The sequence below is a fragment of the Procambarus clarkii genome, chromosome 69, assembly GCF_040958095.1.
Source record: "Procambarus clarkii isolate CNS0578487 chromosome 69, FALCON_Pclarkii_2.0, whole genome shotgun sequence".
Taxonomy (NCBI): Eukaryota; Metazoa; Arthropoda; class Malacostraca; order Decapoda; family Cambaridae; genus Procambarus; species Procambarus clarkii.
Window position 1 is genome coordinate 26,089,287 of NC_091218.1, and position 17,784 is coordinate 26,107,070.

At 38.2% G+C, this 17,784-nt stretch overlaps 1 protein-coding gene across 4 annotated transcripts in view; it reads right to left on the bottom strand.

The window, feature by feature from the left end:
• LOC123772181 (zinc finger protein PLAG1) overlaps nucleotides 1-17,784 on the bottom strand; it is a 294,636-nt gene that overhangs the window by 162,892 nt on the left and 113,960 nt on the right. Inside the window, exon 3 of one of the 4 annotated variants that reach the window (XM_069311295.1) lies at nucleotides 3,586-3,655. The exons of the other annotated variants lie outside the window; for them this stretch is intronic. The gene's annotated coding sequence lies outside the window, so the exon portion shown is untranslated. The remainder of the gene's footprint in view (nucleotides 1-3,585; nucleotides 3,656-17,784) is intronic. 4 annotated transcript variants of the gene reach the window in all.

The window sequence follows — 17,784 nt, forward strand, 5'->3', positions numbered from 1 at the left end:
CTGGCTTTGTACCAGTGACGGCAGCAGCCACCATCTGACTGTGTGTGTAGCTACGTCTCTTATTGCTTGAACTTATCATACAAGCTTAAATGTACAGTTATAGTGAACAAAACATGTAGATACCTATATTTAATGTCTGTGTATAGTGAATAAAAGCAAAAACAGTATGGTTGGAGGAGTATGTTGGCGAGTGAGGAGATGAATGAGGGAGTAGTGGCGAGTGGCTGACTGGCTGGCGAGTGAAGGCCACTCTTCGCTGCTTTTTGATTCATACTACCAACTTAATGGTTCATTATGATGAACAAAACATGCAGATACATGTACGTAGATATAACATGTGTATATAGTGTAATAACAGCAAAACTATTTGTTTATTGTTTTATGAACATCATAATTGAATCCTAACATGAACACAATACTTTTGAGTACAGCGATGGTTCACACATTTTATTATATAAATATATCACAATACACACTATTGAATAATATTACTGCACAAAAAACAAAGAAAAAATCAGAGACATTGAAATAACTAGGTAATATCATCTTTGTGGCAACCCCCGCCTGACAGCTCGGGCGGAGCAGACCTCGTCTGGCAACTGCTCTGTCAACGCCTCTTTTTTGCCAGACTTCCCTGCCCTATTGTAGCCAAAATATGCCACCTACGATTATTCTTTTATTTTTCCCGTGTTCAGGGAACACAAATGAACACTTATAAGACGAAAGAATTTTTTGGATTTTTTTTTTTTTTTTTTTTGCGCCTGTGGGTGTTGAAGGCAAAATGGCCCTTAGCAGCTCAAGGGTTAACCACCGTGCTGCGCTGAATTTATTGTGAAATTCCCCCTGTGCCCATGATATAGTGTTCCCCCCAAAATTCTTTTTTTCTTTGTAAAATGATAAATTCCCTTCTCTGAACATGTCTACGTAAAAATAAATACCAAATTCCACTTACGTTGGTTGTGGGGACGTGGACAAGATGCGCTGTGACGTCATCAGGGCCTGGTCACTCATGCGTGACTCACCCAGACACTGTCGCAATGGCCACTCAAGCACCGGGTGTAGCCACAAATATATTTTTGATTATTTGTTCTAAGTATTTCCAATGTGATTTTATTTGTTCTTTTATCGTATATGATGCATATTTGTGTCCTTTCCATAATGTATACAGTAGAACGTTCATAATGTTCCATGGAACTGTGATACATGTATCAGTAATGTGTCCACATTAAATGTTTATTGTCGCAATATTACTTGTTAAAAACTCACTAAAGTTACAATATGTACAGTTTCACACACTTTTTACACAGTAACACACTGTATTACACACTCAGTACTTTGGAAGTGAGTAATAATCAACGAAGTAGTCCATGGTACACAGCGCGACTTCGCTCTCGTTGCACCAGGCACAGATACATTTTCGCTTCCTGTTTCTTCGTTCTGTGTGCTTGCAAATAATGCACTCACGTACACCCTTGGCATTAGTATCTGTAGGTGGCATATAGCCAAGCTTGTAAAACGTAAGGTAGTATTGAAAAGATTACAGGAAAAGATCAATTTGTAAGGTAGTCGTGAAAAGATCGCTTTGTAAGGTCCCACGCAGGAAGAGATTCAGCCAGCCTCAAAGAGTGTCCGTCTGTCTGTAAGAGATTCAGCCAGCCTCAAAGTGTCCGTCAGTCAAGAAGAGATTCAGGTATTCCTGAAAATATTTATGAAAAACACCACCATGGAAGCTGCTAACACTGTTCATTTATGCTACTTATATCAGATGCATCATCACTGAACGCAGAAAACGATTCATCTATGTATCATCTAAATAAATTGGAGATAGCATAGCATAGGTGGGCAAGGATGCGCTCAAGAGCTACAATTGGATACACTCACTGTATCGTCCTTATAGGTGCTGTATCACTTGCATCCGACCTTTGTGTTAGGTCCTTATTGCGCCTAGCTTCACCAATATTATGACCCTTATGTTCTTCAAACAATAAGGTTTGAATTTCACCGACAGAGCGTGATCTTTCAACACCGCGTCGGACAGGTGTTTGGGAGCCAGAGGCATATGCGCCACCCATGGTTGCTCACTCAGTACTAACCCAGCCAGCAGCCCTAGGGCATTCTGGGAATTTTTTCCAAGATGGCTGCCTCTCACTTGAGGTTCTAAGAGTTTATTTCGTACACAACCAACCTCACACACATTTAGAATGGGTATGAAAAAATCAAAGAGAGTTTTCTCGGTTGGCGTAGTTTCCCACCGACCGAGAATACTCGGTTGGCACAGTTAAGTGGTTAATGTGGACTCCTATATTAAGAATTTAGGCTTCATGCCAACGTCTTTATTTTCAGTAAAATATATTTAAGAGAAAATATAAACTTTAAGAGATCATTTGCCAAAGTCATAATGACCAAGTCAGTGGCCATTATATTTAGTTACTGTAATAAGATAAATTTTGATGTACAGTGTATACAGAACAATATTTTAACTAACAAGGACAAGCAAATACTTGTTGATCAACGGAGGGTAATATAGGTGGCTTAAAATATATCAACACAGGATAGAACACAAAACAATAGATATAAATTGGAAAAGATTAGATTCAAGAAAGACTAGGCCGTATATTGATTTATAAATAGATTTACTGTTTTATGGGATAAATTACCGGGAAACATAACAGACTTGGGTTCGCTCGATTGTTCCAGGAATAAGTTAGAAATACAGTCCATGTGTGTATGAGTTCGGGAGGATATAAATAAAAGCTGCCTCATATGAGCCAATAGGGCTCCTGAAGTACTATTATGCTAATGTTTGTTACCATCTATTCAATTATTGTTTACAAAATATCAATAATGAGCCAAAAAATATACCAAAGTAAAAATTACAGTGTCAAGGCATATAGCACAATTACTGTTACTGTACTAAAGAAGTACTATATGTTTCAATTTGATAATAAAAATGTTCTGCCCCCTAACCTGTGAGCATATGTACTGACACATGCTTAAGAGTGCAGTAGTTGCTGCACCTTCACATTTTTTATACAAGAAAGAATACACACAGCAGAACTGGCTAATATAGATGTTATTAGCACTGCTTCCACATCTAAGCAAAATTAGCATTAGACTTGTTATGAATACTAGTCAGTGTATGTTTGCCTATGTCTGTATTCCCTTTATCTTAACTAGAGGGACATCTGTTTTCAGATAACAGACAGGCTACGAATAAAACAATGATTTTACTAATCTCCAGAGATGAAATAGAAGCATGCTGTACTGTACTTAATAAAATTGACCAAATTTTCAAGGTCTTCTGAGCATTATATATTCTTGATGAATTGATCTGACTCAGAACTATGTAGAAGTATTCACTGCCACACAGATTTATATTTTATATTCTCAGTGGACTTAATAAGGGGAGGCTCTACTTGTTCCAGCAGCTCTGTTTCATTACAGTATTTTCTTCTTTTCTCTTACAACATTCAACTTTGAACATCTCAATTCATATGCCAGGTGTTGTACCAGCTTGTATTCTTGCCAATAAATGTGGCAATTTTCTCCTTGGACTAAAGTATCTGGTGAGGCAGAATTACTCACGGGTTTGAAGCCAGGATCACTCCTCTGGTGGCTTGCTCATGCAGTAGCCAGACGTCCCTCACACGCTCACCTGGCCAGCCAGGGGAAGAATTGGTTGCTTTTAAACTATTCATATCAAGAATAGAGCAAGCCATCCAATGCAAAAAATATTCTGGAGCATCATAACACAATATATGTTGTACTCAGAGCCTATTTCTAACTGACACAATATTACACTGCAGTCCATACACCATTTTAACTTCAGCAAGATACACTCCAGTTACACTAATCTCACAGGCTAAATTCAATCATATTATAAGCATTTCCATTCACATGCCCTCAATGTAGCCACACTACAACAAATTCCACCATTTCACGCTTACAAAGTAAATACATAATCATTCACTAAACAAATAGAGATATCCAAACAGCATTATCAAAATTCCATCTTGGATATTGCTCCTATCAAGAAAACTCAAATTTAAATAGAAAAAGCTATTTTTGTACAGTGTGATCACCCTTAATTTTGTTAAAGAGGAGTGAAATTTTGACAGGAATAAGGTATGCAGAAATGGCCCTTTGAACTACAACATGATACATAACATGATATAGTGCACTGTATACTGTCTAATAAATATACTGCATTATATTTCTATTCAATGACTACAAAAAACTAAAATAATAATTGTTTACAAATAATTAGCTTTTAAAAGAGCTTGAGCTATGGTCATAACCAAGAGGACAGCATTTTTTATTTATTTATTTAGTACAAAACAATGACAAATTAAAGACATAAAAAGCTTCAGCCAATGTTTTGTGTGGTTTTTGAGTCAATAAATATATAATTGTGAGACAGAAACACCAATAATGAGTAAATTATACAATACTATTTAACAGATATTGTACAAAAAATTAAATTAAAAGAAAGGAAAGTAAATTATCAGGAAAAAGCACTAAGCCAGTTTGACTATGAAGCACATGGATGGGACATGAGAACACAGAATAAAAGATGAGATACAAGGAAGGAGTGATGTAATGTTACCAAACTACTTGGACCATCAAGGATTAAACACCGACCAACAAAAAGTGAGATCATCGCTCTACCAACCAGTCCAAGTGGAGGGATTCAGGGAGTCATTACTATTACTGCATATGTTCATGGAAAAAATACTATAGTGGTATGAAATGTAAGAAACTTAAAAATTTTACTACATTAGGGGTAACAATCATTACATACATAACAAACTACAATATTATTATAAATATATACAGCATACTGAATACAGCAGTGGTACTGAAACTGGTGATCCACAGACCAGGGCCTCCGAATGGATATTATGTAGCTTGGGGATCATTCAAATTTCTGCACATACTAGAAGACTGCATAATCCCTGCATACCAAATCTGCTCACTGGATTTTTCCTTCAATTCCAGATTTCTAACAAAAAAAAAATCCAGATTCCATAGAAGATGCCATGAAATCTGGGTTGTGGTTCATCATGTAAAATAACGAATAATTTATCAAATGTTATAATATATATATTATATTATATATAAATATATATATAGACAGTGTCAGACCAAGGAGGAAGAATTGAAACAGGAATTTCCTTAAGTACTTTCGTATATTAATACATCTTCAGGAGTGATTTACAGGTCAAGTATTGGACATATATAGGCTGGAGTGAGGTGAGGTACAATGACATATGAACTGCAGAAGGCCTATTGGCCCATACGATGCGGCTCCTATTCATACCTACCAATAGGCCCACACATGGATAATAATAGCATAAGATAGTAAATATTTACAATGAATTAGTGAGACAAATGTGTATCAATGATCCTACTCAAATCGCCCTTTAACTGATCTATCAAAAATGGATCTAAATAATATGAACCACTGCTAATGTTCAAATTACTTTCTTTTGTTATCTGTATCAAAGCAGATTCAATTATGTTCCTGTTATAAGTGCTTTTACAATTTGTTATTGAAGAAGCCATCTCCCAACATAACCTCTCCGCTTACTTCAGGTATAATCATTGATAGCACTTCAGACCCTTACCCCACATTTCTCTTAACTAACATTTACAAACCACCTCTAGAGACAAGGGAGTTAAGCTTTAGGCTGCACAATGAAACTGCTATAGGCAATTTTATAGCTGCTGCTACTAATGTCAACTGAGAGTCCATCTTAGGTAACATAGGGGACATCAACCTAGCAGTGCAATCTTTTCTTCAAAAAACTCTCAGCCTTTATAACACCCACTGCCCTGTGCTAACAAAACAAGTCACAACTAAAAGGCTAAACAATCCTTGGTTAACAAAGGGAATATTTAAATCCATTAATTAAAAACATGACCTTGAGAAGAAGTATAGGTTAGGAACCGTCTCCAAAGAATTTTCAAAGAATTACTCATTATTGCTATTTAAAATAATTAGAAGAGCCAAAACTAAATACTACGAAGATAAATTTACCCAAACAAAGGGCAACATTAAAAAAACATGGAGCACAATTTCACAAATACTGGGATCAAAGAAGATTTTAAATAACAAACCAATACTCCTGTCCAATAACAATGGTCAGCTTTCAGCCTCTGATACTGCTACTGCTATTGAGTTCAATAGATTCTTCTCTTCCATTGGGTCATCCCTTGCAAATGATATTCCATCTTCCAGTACTGATGTTCAGGAGTATCTTACAGGTAACTCTCCACAGTCTCTGTACCTAAAGCCTACAAATTCCACTGATGTTAATGAGATAATCCTTTCCTTTAAAACCAAGTCTAGTGTCCTTGAGGAGATACCAACTTTAATTTACAAAAAAGCCTCCAGATCTTTAGCCCCTGCTATTGCATTGCTCTTCAACAAGTCACTTGAACTCCAAACCTTTCCAGATATTCTAAAAAAAAGCGAGAGTAACCCCTGACCACAAATGTAGTGATCTCACTGATGTTAACAACTACAGGCCTATATCAATCCTGCCTAACTTGTCAAAAATATTTGAAAAACTAATCTACAAGCAGCTTTACTCTTATGTAGCCAAACACAATATACAGTGATACCTCGGTTTAAGAGTTTAATCCGTTCCTGGAGACAGCTCGTATTCCGAAAACTTGTATTCCGAAGCTAATTTCCCCATAAGAAATAATGGGAAATGAATTAATCTGTTCCTGACTACCCGGAAAACCCCACATCAAACTAAATTTTTATACCTAATTCATCTAAATAAACCTACAAAACTATGTTCAAGTTAAAAATACCCTTGTTGATGAATGCTGTAGGCCTATGGAAGATGGTGAGGAGGAGGAGGGGGAGGAGGAGAGGAGTTACTGTTTGGAAGGGAATTCCCCTTCCATTATCACATCAGGCAGTGAGGACCTTTCTGGTGTGCACTCCCTGGCACGTTTTGTCTGAGTACCACTAGGTCCTGGTTGTGGCTCACTGCTCGATTTTCTCACAACAAGTCTGTAAGTCTGTCCATGGAAGCTTGCTTTTCCCTTCTTTGCAAGCTGTCTCTGTAGTAAGGCATCACATTGTCATTGAAAAGATTAAGGCAACGGCCTACTACAGCTTTCTCCGGGTGAGTCTTTTCAATAAAAGTTTGAATCTCTTCCCACATCTGATACACCTTCTTAATTTCTCCAGAAGGGACATTCGCGACTGCCTCATCCTCCTCCACTGGAGAATGATCAGCTGCATTGTTTTGCTGTTCCTGTTGAAGGGCTTGGAGTTCGTCGGTGGTCAGTTCATCGTTGTGTTCTTCCACCAACTCCACATCATCACCACCCAATTCCAAGCCCATTTGCCGCCCCAGAGTAACAATTTCCTCAATAATAGGTGCATCATTTACAGGCTCAAACCCCTCAAAGTCTAGTTCTGTCACACATTCAGGCCACAATTTTCTCCAGCCAGAGATCAGGGTTCTTTGAGTCACTTCTTGCCAGGCTTTGTCAACGAGTTTTAAAGCACTACAAATGTTAAAATGGTGTTTCCAGAACTCTGAGGGTGAGGTTTGTGGCTTCAGTCACTTCAAAACATTTCCGGAGAAGTGCCCTTTCATAAAGTTTCTAAAAATTTGCTATGATTTTCTGGTCCATAGGCTGAATTAGAGGAGTGCTGTTAGGAGGAAGGAATTTAACTGTGAGGAATTTATTATATCTGGGCAACAAATCATCTTCCAAGCCTGGAGGATGAGCAGGAGCATTGTCGAGGAGAAGCAGGGCCTTGAGTGGCAAATGTTTCTTCTGCAGATATTTTTCTATGGCAGGGCACAGCACTTCATTCACCCACTCCGAAAAAATAAGCCTAGTCACCCATGCTTTTTTATTAGACTTCCACATCACACACATTTGAGTTTTCTGCACTTTATACTGTTTGAAAACCCTTAGATTTTCAGAATGATACACTAGCAAGGATTTAATTTTCAAATCGCCACTCGCATTTGAGCACAGCACAAGCGTAAACCTATCTTTCATAGGCTTGTGTCCAGGCAAGGATTTTTCCTCCTTGGTAATGTATGTCCTCTTGGGCATTCTTTTCCAAAACAGTCCTGTTTCGTCACAATTAAACACTTGTTGCGGTAGGTATCCCTCAGCCTCTGCAAACTCTTTATATTCGTCAATAAATCATTCAGCGGCTGGTTTGTCTGAGCTGGCTGCCTCCCCATGCCTCACAACACTATGGATACCACTTCTTTTTCTAAATTTTTCAAACCAGCCCATGCTTGCCTTAAACTCTTTCGTATCTGCATCACTCGTTGCAGGGGTTTTCTTTACAAGGTCCTCGTGCAATACCCTGGCTTTCTCACATATGATGGCCTCCGAAACACTGTCACCCCTTAATTCCTTGTCGTGTATCCAAATTAATAGCAACTTTTCCACTTCTTCAAGTATTTGTGGTCTTTGTTTCGTCATTGTTCTTACTCCTTTTGCCACTTTAGCACTCATAATCTCATTTTTCTTCTTAAGTATAGTGCATATTGTTGATGTGGCTTTGTTGTACTGCCTACAAAGTTCAACAACACGTGTACCATTCTCATGCTTCCGAATGATCTCTTGTTTCTCCTCTATTGTCATCCTCACATGGGCTTTCCTGCCTTGATCCTTACCACTGACTTTCTTGGGACCCATAGTGAGATATATAATAACAACTTTTAAAGTCAAATAACCAAAAATCCAACAAAACACTGAAAATCGGGGTGAAGAATTGATGTGGGATAGTCACTGGGCGCGAGACACTGGTAAACTGAGGGGCGGAGGGGCGACGATCGCCGTACCACCACGCGCTAGGTTGGCCTGAACACGTATAAACAAACTTGCATTCCGAGGTAACCCTCGCCTTCCGAGGCACATTTTCCGAGGAAATCCTGCTCGTATTCCGAAAAACTCGTATACAGGGACACACTGGAAGGTGAAGCTGGAGGAGGCAGAAGTCACACTGCAGCAAGCTCCTGGAAATATCGAATTACCTAAGTATTGGGAACAGGTTGAGGGCTACAGTGGTGTCCCAGGTTACATAAAGGTTCAGGGAAGAATAAAAGCAAATAAAATACAATAAACAAGTAAAAGTGAGTGAAAATAGCCGAGTGGAAAAGTTTGTTTTGGTCTAGAACAAAATCAAAGATGGCCGCCGCCACCACCCCCACTGAGAAGGTAGACACACCATCAGATGATGGTTTCAAAGGATTCTCACCACAAGATATAAGGAAAGGAGGTGTTCTTGGCAGGTTAGAGATAATTGAGGATATGCAAAAGAAGTATGAAGAAAAAGTGCTTAAATTGGAAGAGGACAATGGAGCTCTTTGGAGTGAGCTTTGCACTCTAAAAGGGAGTATGCTTCAACAAGGTAAGATTATTACTGCATTAACAGACAAAGTAACAAATCAGGAGGAGCAAATCAAGGAACTAGTGAAAGAAAATGAGGCATGGAAAGTGAAGTGTGGTGACTTTGAAGAAATAAACAAGAAGATAGACTCATATGGTGAACAACTCCAAGCAAGCCTAAGGGCTAACATAGAGTTAGGTAAGGATCTCCAACTGGAAACTTCACTGACAACTCACATAGAGGAGGTGAATAAAGAACTAGAAAAGTATAAAGAAGAAATAAAAGCATAATATGCTCAAGTTGTAAAAGAGAAAGAGACTATCAAAGAAGTGTGTTCGGAAGTCAAAACCAGAAATGACCAACAAGAAGCAGAAATTAGGCAAGCAATTAGGAAAGAACTGGTTACCAACAGTAAACTGGTACAAAACACTGCAGATAGAACTAAGTCCATAATCATTTTTGGATGTTTAGAGAAGGAAATTTCATCTAGGGTGGACCGAGCGGCAGAAGAGATGAAAATCATATGAGAAAATAGTAGGTTTAGGAGAAGGCTCAAAGGAAAATGTCAGTGATTTTAGAAGAATAGGAAAATATGAGAAAGAAAAGAACCGCCCCTTAAGGGTGACGTTTAATGGAGTGAAAAACATGATGGAAGTGCTAAGAAATGCCAGGAAACTGCAGAGTGATGAGGTTGGTAAATTTTGGTCAATAAGACAAGACCTCTCCAAGGAAGACAGAGAAAAGCTGAAAATGAACCTAATTCAGGCAAAACGTCTAAATGGGGATAGAAATGAAGAAGACAGAAATTCTTTTTTTTTACAAAGTGACAGGGACTGGAAAGCTTGTGAAATGGTACATAAAAACAAAGCAACAAGATCAGTAGTGGAAGGGGGAGTAAAGAGCAAAGGAAAAGGGAACATGTTCCTGAAAATTGTATATACCAACATAGATGGAGTGAGGTCAAAAACTTTGGAGTTGCAAGATATAATCCAGCTTAGAGTCCCAGATATTGTTGCATTATCAGAGACGAAACTTGAAGAAAATATAATAAATGAAGTCATATTCCCAAGAGGCTACTCAGTTTGGAAACGTGACAGGAAAACTAGGAAGGGAGGAGGAGTGGCTGTACTGGTGAAAAAACACCTGAAGGTAAGAGAGTTAATATTTGAAAACCCTCGAGATATTGACATAATGGCATTGCAGGTCTGGAATCAGGATGATAAGCTGATAATTGTAAATACCTACAGCCCACCAGCAAGCAACACATGGACAAAGGAAGAACTGGATGACAAACGAGAGGGCCTCATAATGGTCATGAGAGATATTATTGTACAAGCAGATAAAGATAAATCACGACTGTTGATACTGGGGGACTTCAACTTTAGAGCAATAGACTGGGAGGCCTATGAAGCAAGAACGGAGGACTTTTGGACATGCAGATTTGTGAACCTCATTCTGGAGACATTCTTGTATCAACACATAAAGCAAGCCACAAGAATGAGGGAAGGAGATGTACCGTCAGTACTGGATCTAGTATTCACCAGGAAAGAAGAAGAGATTTTTGACATCCAGTACCTTCCTCCCTTGGGAAAGAGTGATCACGTCCTGTTAGACATTAAATATGCTTTAAGATATCATCTAGAAGAAAATGGGGACATTAAAACAGTTGATAAACTCGATTTAAGGAGAGGCAACTATGGGGAACTTCGAAATTTTTTTAATGAGTGTAATTGGACAGAATTGTTGCTAGGCAGGGAAGTAAATGAAATGTATGCCAAATTTTTAAAACTATACGAGGAAGGCACACAAACATTCATACCAAAACAGAGATGCAGGGCCAGAAAACAGGATTGGTTCGACAGAAATTGTGAGAGGGCAAGAGACCAAAAGACACAAAAATGGAACCAGTATAGGAAGAGGCCAAACCCCCAAACATACCAGCGATACAAAGATGCGAGAAACAACTATACAGCAGTAAGGAGAGAGGCAGAAAGAAATTTTGAAAAAGGGATAGCAGATAAATGTAAAACAGAACCGGGCCTATTCTACAAATTCATAAACAACAAATTGCAGGTAAAGGATAATATCCAGAGGTTGAAAATGGGAAACAGATTCACGGAAAATGAAAAGGAAATGTGTGAAACGTTAAATGAAAAGTTCCAAAGTGTGTTTGTACAAAATGAAATCTTCAGAGAACCAGACACAATAAGAATTCCAGAGAACAACATAGAGTGGATAGAGGTGTCTAGAGATGAAGTGGAAAATATGCTAAAGGAGCTCGGGAAGAACAAAGCAGCTGGCCCAGATGGCGTTTCACCATGGGTTCTGAGAGAATGTGCATCTGAGCTCAGCATTCCACTTCACCTGATCTTTCAGGCATCCCTGTGTACAGGAATCGTAGCAGACGTGTGGAAACAGGCTAACATAGTTCCAATCTACAAAAGTGGCAGCAGGGAAGACCCCCTCAATTATAGACCTGTATCATTGACAAGTGTAATAGTGAAAGTATTGGAAAAGCTAATCAAAACTAAATGGGTAGAACACCTGGAGAGAAATGATATAATATCAGACAGACAGTATGGTTTTCGATCTGGAAGATCCTGTGTATCGAATTTACTCAGTTTCTATGATCGAGCCACAGAGATATTACAGGAAAGAGATGGTTGGGTTGACTGCATCTATCTGGACCTAAAAAAGGCTTTCGACAGAGTTCCACATAAGAGGTTGTTCTGGAAACTGGAAAATATTGGAGGGGTGACAGGTAAGCTTCTATCATGGATGAAAAATTTTCTGACTGATAGAAAAATGAGGGCAGTAATCAGAGGCAATGTATCGGAATGGAGAAATGTCACAAGTGGAGTACCACAGGGTTCAGTTCTTGCACCAGTGATGTTTATTGTGTACATAAATGATCTACCAGTTGGTATACAGAATTATATGAACATGTTTGCTGATGATGCTAAGATAATAGGAAGGATAAGAAATTTAGATGATTGTCATGCCCTTCAAGAAGACCTGGACAAAATAAGTATATGGAGCACCACCTGGCAAATGGAATTTAATGTTAATAAATGTCATGTTATGGAATGTGGAATAGGAGAACATAGACCCCATACAACCTATATATTATGTGAGAAATCTTAAAAGAATTCTGATAAAGAAAGAGATCTAGGGGTGGTTCTAGATAGAAAACTATCACCTGAGGACCACATAAAGAATATTGTGCAAGGAGCCTATGCGATGCTTTCTAACTTCAGAATTGCATTTAAATACATGGATGGCGATATACTAAAGAAATTGTTCATGACTTTTGTTAGGCCAAAGCTAGAATATGCAGCTGTTGTGTGGTGCCCATATCTTAAGAAGCACATCAACAAACTGGAAAAGGTGCAAAGACATGCTACTAAGTGGCTCCCAGAACTGAAGGGCAAGAGCTACGAGGAGAGGTTGGAAGCATTAAACATGCCAAAACTAGAAGACAGAAGAAAAAGAGGTGATATGATCACTACATACAAAATAGTAACAGGAATTGATAAAATCGACAGGGAAGATTTCCTGAGTCCTGGCACTTCAAGAACAAGAGGTCATAGATTTAAACTAGCTAAACACAGATGCCGAAGAAATATAAGAAAATTCACCTTCGCAAATAGAGTGGTAGACGGTTGGAACAAGTTAAGTGAGAAGGTGGTGGAGGCCAAGACCGTCAGTAGTTTCAAAGCGTTATATGACAAAGAGTGCTGGGAAGACGGGACACCACGAGCGTAGCTCTCATCCTGTAACTACACTTAGGTAATTACACTTAGGTAATTACTCGTATTCCGAGGTACCACTGTACTTAGCTCTTGTCAATATGGCTTCAGATCCAAAATAAGCACTAACGATGCACTTATTAGTATGATTAACTTGATTCATGCAGCTCTTGATAAAAATGAGTTCCCTGTTGGGTTATTTGTGGACCTGCGTAAGGCTTTTGACACTGTCAACCACCAAAACCTTCTTCTTAAATTACATCATTATGGAGTCAGAGGTCACTCCCTGCAATACCTCAAATCTTACCTTACTGACAGGCTCCAGTATGTTTCTGTGAATAATTCAATTTCTCCCACCCTACCCATCAACATTGGTGTTCCTCAGGGCAGCATACTTGGCCCTCTCCTCTTTCTCATCTACATTAATGACCTTCCAAATGCCTCCCAACACCTCAAACCAATTCTATTTGCTGACAACACAACCTTCATTTACTCCAGTCCTGACCCCTTTGCTCTAAATGACACAGTGAATACTGAGCTAAATAAAGTTCATCTTTGGCTAACTGCCAACAAACTCACCCTTAACATTGACAAAACTTTCTATATTCTGTTTGGCAATAAATCCTGTAATCAAATAAACCTCAGCATAAACAATACCCAAATTTGTAACAAAACAGATGGCAAATTCCTTGGCGTTCTCATTGACCACAAGCTGAATTTCCAGGGAAACATTCTAAATATATCAAAAAAAGTTTCAAAAACTATTGGCATTCTTTCTAAGATCAGATATTATGTACCTCGCCCTGCCCTGGTGACGCTCTATTACTCCCTCATCTATCCATATCTCAACTATGGTATTTGTGCTTGGGGTTCTACTACCCAAAATCATTTACGTCCTATACTTACTTAACACAGAGCTGCTATTAGGACAATATCCAACTCTGGCCCCAGACATCACTCGGTACCCTTACTCAAATCTCTGAATATGTTGGATATTAAGTCACTGCACATCCTCTCATGTGTATTATATATATACAAAACGCTGAACTGTAATGCCAATCCTGACCTCAAAAGCTTCATTGAAGGTTGTAACAGAATCTATGAGCACCACACCAGAAACAAATACCGTTTTGATATTCCAAGAGTACGACTCAATCAAACTAGAAATGCTCTACAAATCAAGGGACCCAGAATGTGGAATGACCTTCCCAATCATGTTAAAGACTGTACTTCTCTCAACCAGTTTAAGATAAAAACTAAGCACTACCTGATAAATTCCCTGTAAACTACCTTACCCCTATATTGTCAACCCATGTCTGTTATTTTTTAAACAACGCTGTTAGTCGACCTAATTGTATTTGTGCTGTTTTTTCTGCCATGTTCCCCCCTTTTTTATTTTTATTTGTTCTCAACACATTTTATACTTTAATCTCAATTAGTATTAAGTTTTAGTCTTTAATGTTTTTCCTGCCCGAAACGCTTTGCGTAATAGTGGCTTTATGCATTGTATGTACTAGCTCTATCTGTAAATCTATCAATTTTTGTATAACCTCTTGTATGTATGTACTTTACCTGAATAAACATTTAAATTTGAATTTGAATCAATTTGGTGAGCATTTTCTGACAGATGAACAAACAAAGCATTAGACAATTGGCCATGTCTTACAGAGTATTTATGTTGCAAAATTCTACATTTCAAATCTTTAGATGTTTGCCCAACATAGAACTTATTACAGTCTTTACAAGGTATTTTATAAATGACACAATTATCACTACGAGGGCTGTTTCTAAGTAATAGCTAACCAACAGTATTTTCGTAGCTAAACAATACATGTATATAAAAAAGTTTCAAGGCCTTGACAATATGTTTGGCTACGAATTCATCTGTGTTCAAACACAAACGAATTTATAGCCAAACTTAATGATCAAGTTACCTTTATAAAATTTACTATGGAGACTCAAATTGATAAATTTTTGCCATTCCAAGATGTACTTATTCATAGGGAAGATTTTTCACTAAAGTTTAGTGTCTACAGAAAACTTACTAATAATTTATCTTATATCCATTATTTTTCAGGGCATAGATACAATGTGAAAAAATCCATTTTTTCTTCAATGTATCTAAGAGCTCTTCAAGTTGCGAGTCCAGAATTCTTAGATGAAGAGTTTAAGAATATTGATTCGATTGGTCTCAAGCTTTGTTACCCACTGAGTTTTTTGGAAGTTTACCATAGCAAAGCACATCGTACATATTATAATAATTTATGCAGTGAAAAAATTCGCCCAAAGAATGTGTTATGTTTACCATACTTCTCTGGGTTTGAGAATATTGTCAAGTCCTTGAAACTTTTTGATATACATGTATTGTTTAGCTATGAAAATACTGTTGGTAAGCTATTAGTTAGAAACAACTCTCGTGATTAGTAAGAAACAGCCCTCGTGGATCACTGATATACATGTCTCATTAATATAACACTTTCGCGTTCCACTGACTGAATAGTTCGTCACTCAATGTTCTACTGAATAGGTTCCAACGACGCATCGATGCGTCGCTTGATATAAAAATTTGTCAACAAAAAATTACTATCCGATCTTCATTTTTTTTTTAAATGAGCGCCATTGTTTTCATTCAAAAGGTGACACCCCTAGGGACAACACTTGCAGCAGAGGAGCTCCAGCATATTTCAACAATCCTAAGTATTGTAGTAAAGGTTGATGGTAGTGAGTGGTGTCCCAGAGAACATAAAGGTATAGTGCTCTTGAAAAATAGGTGAGATAACAGGAAAGTGCTAAGGGAAGTGAAAAATCGGATGAGAAAAAGTTGCCCTAGTGTTTACAGTGCAGAGAAGAACATTCAAGATGGCCACTGGCAAGGGGAAAAACAAAACAGCTTGATTTTGAGGGATTCAATGAAGAAAGCATTGATATTAGCAGTCTACATAACAAGTTGGTAAATTTAGATACTATAGTGAACTCTCATGTAGAAATAATTAGTAAATTGAAAGAAAGTAATGACCATTTGAATAGCAAAGTTTTATGTCTTGAGGGTTTAGTGAAAGACTTGCGCAAGGATAAGAATCAATTGGAAACAAATTGCAAAGCCATGGAAGAAGAAAATAAACTCTTAAAAATAGCTTTGGAAGAAGTTAAAGTAAATTTAAACATAAATGACTACAACAGGTTAGGCAAGGAAATTCAACAGGAGAAACAGCTTTTGTCAGCACAGACGGAGGAAGTTACACAGGGAATAGAACAGTGCAAGAAAGATATGCAACTCACTTATGCACAAGTGGCCAAGGAGAAGGAAAAAATAGAAGAAGCAGTAAAGGAAGTCAAACACTGCAGCAACCAAGATAAAACAAACATTAGGCTGGAAGTGAGAAAAGAATTGGCATCTAACCCGAAGTTGGTGCAAAACACAGTTGATCGGAGTAAGTCCCTGATCATTTTTGGCTGCAAAGAAAAGGCGATAACATCTAGGTCAGAAAGAGCTGTAGAAGAAGCTAAAGTAGTAGATAAAATTGTTGGCCTCGTGGAAGGTCTTACAAACAGAGAGAATGTGTGCGACTACAGGAGAATAGGCAGGTACGTAAATGGGAAAGATCGACCTTTGAGGATCACCCTAAACGGTGCCAAACAGATGGAAGAAGTACTAAGGAATGCTAGAAAATTGCAAAGTGATGAGGATGGGAAAGGGTGGTCGTTAAGACGAGATCTTTCAAAAGAAGATAAAGAGAAGCTGAAACTGAACCTCGCCGAGGCAAAACATTTAAATAAGAGCAGGAATAAAGAAGAAATCAATTCTTTTTTCTACAAAGTGATAAGGGTAGGCAAACCAGTAAAGTGGTACATAAAGGCAAACCAACAAAATCAATAGAGAGAGGGGGAGTGAAGAATAAGGAGAGGGGGAACAAGTTCCTGAAGATAGCATACACCAACATAGATGGAGTGAGATCGAAGATACTGGAGTTAAGCGATGTAATACAGCTGCAGACACCAGACATTGTTGCACTCACGGAGACAAAACTTGAAGATGTAATTTTAAGTGAGGTCATATTCCCAAGGGGCTACTCAATTTGGAGACGGGACAGAAAAATTAGGAAAGGCGGTGGCGTTGCTGTGCTGGTAAAAGAACACCTAAAGGTGAACGAAATAATGACTGCCAATCCACAAGAAGTTGACATAATAGCACTAGAGGTCTGCCATGAGGATAAACTAATGATAATAAATGCATATAGTCCACCGCCAAGCAGCACATGGTCAAAGGAGGAGCTAGATAGTGAACGTGAAGGTCTTATAACAATAATGAGAGAGATTATAGCGAGAGCGGATAACGATAGATCACGACTGTTGATAGTCGGTGACTTCAACTTGAAATCCATAGACTGGGAAGCATATGAAGCTAAAACAGAAGATTTTTGGACCTGTAAATTTGTAGACCTCATCCTGGAAACATTCTTGTATCAACATGTCAAACAAGCTACGAGGATGAGGGAAGGGGACGTTCCCTCCATGCTAGATTTGATATTTACCAGGAAGGAGGAAGAGATATTTGACATTCAGTATCTTCCTCCCTTGGGTAAAAGTGACCATGTCTTTTTGAGAATAAAGTATGCAATGCGTTATAAGCTGGAAGAAAATAAGGAG